An 8973-nucleotide genomic window follows, 5' to 3' on the forward strand; every position below is an offset into this window, starting at 1 on the left:
GGTGGGTCCTTGTCCGCCGTTATGGCGGTAATCCGGCCGTTATGCAATGGCGGCCATTGCGCTTGTGGAAGAGATGGGAAAGTGATGATGATGGAAAGGTGTCCTATTAGAGGTCGTCCATTAATCCAGTGCTGGAGAAGAACTCAGCAACAGCTCGTAGGCCTTGCATCAGATGTGAGGGGTCCGACCATGGCCCGAGAATTTTGGCTAAGACGAACTGGCGTTGGTCGACGCGTTGGAGAGCAGTTTCCTTGAGGGCGCGGTCGCGCTCGTAAATGTCAGCAGACCAGGAGGACGTGAAGGAGGTCACCGCGCGCACGCCACACGTGGAACAGAGGCTGGACGCGCCGACACCGAGGAGGTGTTTGAAAGCCGGTGAAAAAGCCACATTAAGTCTCATGCGGTGGAATACTGTGGTAAAGGAACGCGGCGTTCGGCGGGCAATATCATAAATGTATCGAAGATACAGAAAATTGACTGTATTGTTCCACATGCTTGGGTTGATGTCTTGCTGTTGTACATTGTGTACGCTCTTCTTGTTGTCCTTGTTTGAAATACGTACTTGGCTGACAGTTTTGCTGTTGGATTTCGCCGACTGAGGGGTTACACGTCCTGGATTGTACATAGTGTTTTATACATATTTCCATGTTAATAGGACGTTATATTAAATTTTCCTGACACACACGCCACCTCTACTGTCTTCATCCGGTTTCAATTATAACAGACCTGTATTCGAGGCACAGAAAACTGACTTCAGTTGCAGAAGGTTGTCTGGAGACTGTGAAACCGCGAAATCGTACGCGTTAAATCAAGAACGACAAATGAGACGCAAAAATGAACATTAATTCTAGCATTTTTTGTTTTAGTTTCCACGCGTACGAGCACTACACATTTGTCAAGTAGAGATACTGCTTGCTATAGGCTCACCTATACTGTCGTACTATAGTAAAAGCTCAGACCGCTGCATGTAGAAATTTCTGTTGCTAAGTTGTCGTGGTTATCATAAACAGTGGTGAGACATCTGGAGAGAGCGGATTTCCAGACATACGCCTTTTCGTTGGGAGTAGTACAGATGATACCTTTTGGTGTTCTAAGCACAAATCATGTCGAAGGGAATGTATTAGTACCCTAATGTTAATGCCTTTTTTGGAATTAGTGCCTTTTATGACTATAGGCGCCGATAAGTGCCCAAATGGCCACTTTATTTGCTGGTTCGTGTTTATTTAATAGTTTTTGCAACAAAAAAGGCCAGGACGCTCTTCGCCGCGCTACATCACAGAATACAAGTGTCGCCCTCTGTGGCAGGAAGTAGATTATTCTTCTCCTCTATTTCTTGTATCAGGGTGCAACACTACGCCTGCCCTTGCAGCTGTGCTTAGTGGTGACCAGGGCTATGTAAGCTATTCACAAAGTGTAATTAGGTTACACACATACATTGGATGATGATGGGGTGGGCGATTCACCGCCGCTAAGGCGATACACTGCCCTATTGCGCATTGGGAAAGGATGAGGGGATGATGATGGGGGCAGCACTTTCACAGAGTCGTCACCAGACAAGTGGAGCACAAGTACTCCGCAAGAAGAGGAATGCCTTGCATCTGGTGGGCAACGTTCGACCACGGTCAGAGGACCTTCGCGAGATTGAAGGGCCGCTTGTCAATACGTTGCATAGCAACTTCCATCAGTGCACGCTCGTGGTGATATTGCCCACAAGCCAGGATGACGTGGCAGAGGTCGCCGTGCACTCCACAACTGGGGCAGAGGGAAGACGAGGTGAAGCCGAGACGGCGTTTAAAGGCAGGTTTAAATGCAACGTTAAGCCTCGTGCGGTGGAAGAGTGCAGTAGAAAGGCACGGTAGACGCGAAGGAATTTCAAGAGAAAGCCTGGATACTAGAACAGCAGCACTTATACCCGTCCATGAAACAGAACGTTACGCTCAATACTTAAAACACCTTTATTCGGAATTTTTCTTGAATTCTGTGGTCGAGTCTCCATGACTGCATGTCACGAGCTCGGCGCACGGAGTCTCTGCAATGGAAAACATTTCGAGTATGAATCTTTGTTGATCTTCATATTTACGTAAAAGGAGCCCCGTTTGCGGTTTCAAAAAGACTTGACATTGCGAAGCGATTTTTAAGAACATGAGTGGACAAAATCCGATGTCATACTTCTGCTTAGAAAACACGTTCGCGTGCTTAAGAATGATGTCATGGAGTTTCTTAAGCTGTGTGTCATTTATGTCTGAGGTTACTTTGTCTTTAAGTTTGTCCAAGTAGTTCAAGATTTCAGCATGCTGTACTTCAGTTTTTGCATCTGTCTCTCGTACAACAACCCTATCCAAAGGAATGATGTCATCGACTTGTACGGTATTCACAAGCAAGAGGTCAGATGACTCGTCCTTTTCGTCGTTATGCAACATGACATTTTCACATACCTGTGATGGCTGTGTTCTATGAAGGTCGACAACATTGCGGAATTCACTAACACGTTCACAAACACTGTTGTTCGCCGTGTAGCCATCTTCACCGACGGGTCCACGACTCTATCCGGGTCTGCCTCCGCATTTGTAATACCAGAGCACAAGAGGGAAGGCGTAACACGAATGTCTCACAGGACCTCATCGACGGCAGCGGAGCTGGTAGCCGTACAGCTAGCCATGAGTTACCTTGCCACGCTCGAGCTGCCTGCGCAATGGATAGTGTACTGCGACTCTAAAGCCGGCCTTCAAGCTATCTCATCGTTCTTGGAAAAAGGCCGTACGGCTTCAACAGTACGAGACCTCCTGTTAGGGTATCGCAAGTGCACAGACATCGGTCACGACGTCATTCTTCAGTGGATACCTGGCCATATTGGCATAAGTGGTAACGAGAAGGCGGACGAAATGGCGAACATCGCACACCTGTCATCGACAGAATATCTTGTCACGTTTTCAAAGCAGGACATCAAATCTTTCTTAAAATCTATGACTGATGACATCCGCAGGACAAAATGGCACCAAACCGACAGTGGTCCGTCACTGCTGCGCACGCTGGACCCGGAGCTGAATTTTACGATACCTTCAAAAACGCCCAGACACATAGAAACTCTCCTGCATCGTCTACGCCTGAATGTGCCCTATGGTCGCCAGTTTCTTCATAAAGTGGGCAAGGTGGACTCGCCCAACTGTCTACTGTGCGGGACAGTGGAAAACACTGAACATATCATCATGCATTGTCCAAAACATGCTGCACAAAGAGGCATCTTGAGGCTGACCCTTGGCCATCTCGACAGCAGGGACTTCAGCATAGAGAAAGTCTTAGGCGTATGGGACGCTAACCACAGGGACGCGGCCTTCAATGCTCTTGTCAATTTCATTGTGAAATGTGGACTAGAAACTCTATACTAGACGGAGCGTGGACATTACGGCGGATGTGAACGGCGCGCTCTGTCCTGCGTTGTCGCGGTCGAGACGCTCACCCCGGTGAGCTTTTGCGGTGCGCTCGCACATTCTGTGGTGCAATCGTACCGTTTCCTTTCTTTTTTCTTTTCTGCTTTGGGGTGTACCGTCTTTCTTTTTTGGGGGGTAGCAGAATTCGCTTGCGCGAATTCAACCTCCCCTTCTTATTTTACCAACCACCACCACCACTGTTGTTCGCCGGAAAACTGTTTGACGAACTTGTTCTTGCGGAGACTGATGTTGCTTGATGAGATGGTACCTTCACCTTTATCCATGTTAGGCGTGTGTTTCTTTGTTTTGCTACCAGCGGGAACACAGTACGTCCATGGAATAAAACACTCTTTGACAAAAGAAATCATCTAATATTCTCAAGCTTTCGTGCAGACCCTGCACTTCATTAGGTGTATCTCCATGCTTTGTGTCTTCACCTGATGAAGTGCAGGTTCTGGACGAAAGCTCGTGAATATTAAAGTTGTATTCCAAAGAGTGCTTAATTCCCTGGACTTATTCTGTTCCCACTACTACCAGACTGGACTGTGAATTTCTTCATTCGACGCCCAAGTGTTTGCTACCAGTTCTACAGTTCAAACAAACTGGTGCTGTATACTAACTATTTAGTACTATTAATACTGATGGGGGAATAAAAACGAACAGAGAGTACATGACTAAACGACAGACCGTTCGTCTACCCAGCGTTACCCCCGTAGCTCACACTCTATGCTCATATACCCCACCTTTGTTCCCTCGCTAAGGTCACAGCATCCGCGTAGTCAAAAGAGTGATCTGTTTTCCAACAATGCTCGGTGAGCTCTGTCTTAAATCGCGTTGCGTTTGTTGAATGGCGAACATCACGTTCATGCCCTTTTAGTCTAGACTAAAAGAGACAACACTACAGTACACTATGCATTCGTTTTAATAAAACGGGTGACCTTCTATTGTGCGCAGCTTTGATTCACTGCTGGTAGACGTCAAGAACCGGAGCTACCACGAACTCATGATAAATGATTTTTATATGAATCCGGAAACGGAAAAAAGGAAACGAAGCATGCCAATTGCACAATTAATTGACGTGCTAAAGGGTACAGTTAAAAGTTTGGTTGCTGTTGTAGGTTAAAACACAATTGCATCGCACTCTGATTGGCGGAATACTTTGCTTTCATACCTTTAACGTTTCCGCTGTGGTCTAGCATTTAGAACCCGGTGGATAACCGGTCAGTATCATCGTTCTTCATCGAAGGTACGAGTCGTCTCTGCCATGCAAGCAAAGATCTTTCTCTTCGCTTTTCTACTCCTGGTCAGCGCCGTCCTCGTACATGGAGTTGGGAACAGTGAGTATATGTCTTATAGTCTGTTGCAATTTATAAAACATGATAACAGGAATGTAGACAAGTTCTGAGATGGGACCGTCCCTGGAAGAATGAAATAATTGCGTTCGTTAAGCGAGTTAGCCAGTGAAGCTCGTTAAGCTGGAGGAGAAATGAATCATGTTTATTGTCTTCCCACGATCTGTGAAAAGAGAAGATATCATAACCATCACAACAAATAGCTCTTCTTTTGACCTTACCCAAGTCCTCGTGCTATCTTCATATAGCACGCAGGAACGTGAAGGCAATTGTCACTAGTAGTTCCTTGTTTGAGGCTGAAGGTAATGCTTTTAAGGTGCATTGTTGCAGGTAGTTTCTAACTACTTGTTAACTACCATGCAGTAGTTTGACTAGTAATTTAACTACAAGTAGTTAACTACTGCACATCCCTGAGTTTCGGTGCCGATCCCTGGTGCATACTAACCCCCTATTTTCCCACCCCTTCTTTTTCCCACCCTTCTTCCCACTTATGTCCTTTCTCCACCGGGACACGCCTGCACGCCACAGCCACGGCTGCTTTGTGGCGCTTACAAGGTATAAAAAGGAGAACTTACTCCTCCGGGCATCGAGTGCAACCGGCTGCCAGTCGTTGTCGTGTGGCATCCGCCAAATGATATCGGCATCACTTCTCACCGGGTTCAGTTCCAGTTGACGAAAAGCAAGACAATAGCAATCAAAAAACGCGTACCCCAGTGTTGTCGTAGCGGTTAAGAAAGGGGACAGGTCGTGTAGAAATGATTAGAAGAAAAGGTTACTTTGACGTGGCAGTGGACCCCCACGGACGACTCTAGCTCAGAAAACTCAGTTCATTGATGACTCAGTTCACAGTCGTGTGAACCTTTTTCTTCTTCTTCTTTAGGGGCGAGTGAGGTCAGCCAAAGTTCTTGACTTCTAGGCAGGCAGACCGCTCGAACCCCTACGTCCCCCCCCCCCCGCCCCTCCCGTCACTATTACACTGTTTTCTCGCGGACGCAGTCATATTGAAAGCGCAGCGCCGTCTAGCCGAGGGGGCACGTTGAAAACTGTTTATCGCCCAGTCCAGAGTGAAGGCAAGCACACCCTTACTATGGTAGGCTATAAGGACTGGTGTGCTTACCGATGGAATGCGCGATGGCCCTGTTTTGAAGCCAAGCTCCTGAGCTCCGGCGCTATGCGCTCACTGCGAACCAAGCGGGTTCTCGTTGAACTAGTTCAACATGTCCCGTGTGTGGTGGTGCACGTATGCTTGACTATTTTTATAGTGAATATACTTGGACCAGCACTCCGTTGGTTTGCGTACTGTCGACAGTACGCGAACCAACGTAGTGCTGGTCCAAATGTGACATTGGTACCGTCATGTCTGCATAGCCGACTATCCCTGCACGCGAAAGATATGGGAATGTTGCGAAGCACGTGATCGCATGCCTTATCTTCGTTGGATGATGACAGACGGGTCGAAAAACAAAGTAACAAGCGGCTACTCCTTCCGAGAGCTCGCCTCCTTGATGGTTTCTTTCTCTTCACTCTTTCTTTTCAACCTAGATTATCGAGTTTCTGTGTACAGGAAGTGGGGAACATTTTGTCACGGAACAGAGGCCAATGGTAGATTGTTCAACTAAATTGTCATTTAGCTCAACTATGGCGATTTCTATACAGTGTGACAATTGATGTTCTGAGGATCGTTCGAGCCCTACAGCTGGCTAACCCTTCCATCTTTCATCATTATACAGTGTACCTCGCCGCACATTTTAGTTATGTAATTCTTTTGCTTCTTATGTAACTAAAAAGGAACACGGTATCGGCGATAAAACACGAAATTGTTGCAGTAGTATTCTCACTGCACGCACGACAACTTCAATGCCTAAATTATAAATAGATATATATACGAGATATATTAAGAGATATTATATAACGATTCAATATTATTCGTAATATTCGTGCGCCCTATCACTACCTAAGTGTGTTCTTGGTGTACCCCTTCTCCCGTCATATTACTTCTGTCATGCTACACGCACTCGTTTTGAGACCTTTGTCCTACATTATGAACGTCAACCCGTTCACCGTATGTGCATCTCTTTGCATTTCCATCGCTTGTAGACGTCCTGGCGTGGCCAGTCCGGCTCTATCGCGACTCATATCCTCATCTTTTTCTGTTACCTCGTCACCACCATCATCAGGTTATATTTAAAAAGTTGTCACATAGTTACAAATGAAACCTATATTGACATTGAATACGGTAAAGGATATAATGCCATCATTGTTGAGTATATGGTCCCCTCTTGGGGTGTAAATTAGGAAACCCTAACCGGAGTTTGAGACTTCACAAATGAAAGTGAAAATGCACTACTTGCTATTGCCTCTTGCTATCATCTATCCCAGGTCGCCAAGAGCTGCACTAAAATTCAAGAACCTTCAGCTTGATTACGTTATCTGTTCCTGGTGCCTAACACCTTTGACTGGAAACGGGGACTCTCTAGTACTTGGTGGGCATTCGGATCACAAGATTGTTCTTTTGAGATGCGCCACATAAAAATTAAGCATGACAGACCTAAAATCCAGATATTCCAAGATTCGCAGATTCCAGATAGTTAAGATTCTCCTTGGACAGATCCTTGTAAACCAGATCTGTAGCATCTCGAGAAATGTTAAAATGGCATGAATTTTTTTCAAGGCCACTGTACACATCTCAACAACAAAGTTTGTGTCCATGAAGCCTTACAAGGTTTACACTCAGAGACGCTTACAAGAGCGTGGCTGACACGCGAAGTTTCAAGTAGTAATCATACAACCCAAGGTTTACACAGAAAATTCATGGCAAGTATTGCACTTTTTACTTTAAAATTATTTTACTTTTTAAAAATTTTTAAATTTACTGTTTAAAATTGTTTAAAATTTTTTAAACAGTGTGTAATCTGACTCAATGCAGTACTTGTCATGGATTTTCTACGTAAAACTTGGGTTGTAGGAAAAAATAACTAAACAGAAAGGGAGCAGACAGAGAAATAATTTATTTGAAAATCAACGACGCAATCTTGAAAAAATCACTCCGGTGCGGGCGACTGGGGCACGACGGTTGCAGAGGCAGGTGGCAAGCAAGTTGCAACACATCAGACCCAATGGCCCCACCGTCATGTCGATATGGTAGCGGAGAATAACAAAGTACTAGCTGCGGGTAAAAATGCAACAAGACACCGCTAATCAACTACAAACATGTGGCAGTGTATAACTGGTCATGTGGGGAAAAGGCTTAAGACGTGCAAAGATCTAGGTAGAAGTGCCTCAAGACCAGACACATTGGGGCAAGGCCTAACCGCCAAATCACTCACCTTTTCCCCGCGGCGACGGAGCGTCCGCTCTCGTCGACAGCCAGGGCTCAACTGACGCTGCGCGCCAACAGCGGAGCGACCGCACGTCTTCTCCCCACGAGTGCCAGAGCTGGACTGACGTTAGCGCCACTCTAAGGCTAAGAGAGACCTGAATTCCTGTGCCCTATGCTTGCCTTGCTCATTGGTCGTGACGTCATCCCATTATCCCAAGGCTACAGCGCTTTTTTTTCACACGGTCGATGCAACTCCTAGGAACAAGGTCCATCTGCAATGGGACCATTAGCAATTAAGCATTTTTATCCCAATGACTTACTAAATGCGACTTGCAAAATAACAAAATATCATAACACGTAAATCCACCAATGGCTAATAAGAGGACTTGGCGCTCAACAAATCAACACATGGGTAACAAGGAGCGCAGAACGATGCGTCTACTCCATCTGACAGCCAGGCACGGAACTGAATCGAATCGTAATGCTTTTTTCTCCTCTATAAAGTCATGCATCTGTCCCTCTTGCGGTTACTTTCTGAACTAATTTAATCGCAAAATTAAGAATCGTTCCCGCATTATTCTCATTTAAATCAAGGGTGCAGCAGCACTAGCGTCATCGTCAAGACAAGAACGATCAACATGAACCTTTCGTGTCCATAAAAGAAAAAAATAGAGAGCGTCAACAGAGGAAAGCATGCAGGTCTGTGCATGTCAGGAGCGCTGTTAAACGAGGAAAAATCACATGACTGCCGGGCAACAGAGGAAAGCAAATACAGAAAAAACATTTGAACAGAGTGAAAAAGACACACATCATCATCGTACGTACGTCCACGGAAGCACACACCATTCACCAATGACGAACCATACATCCGTAC

The sequence above is a fragment of the Ornithodoros turicata genome, chromosome 7 (assembly GCF_037126465.1).
Source record: "Ornithodoros turicata isolate Travis chromosome 7, ASM3712646v1, whole genome shotgun sequence".
Classification (NCBI taxonomy): Eukaryota; Metazoa; Arthropoda; class Arachnida; order Ixodida; family Argasidae; genus Ornithodoros; species Ornithodoros turicata.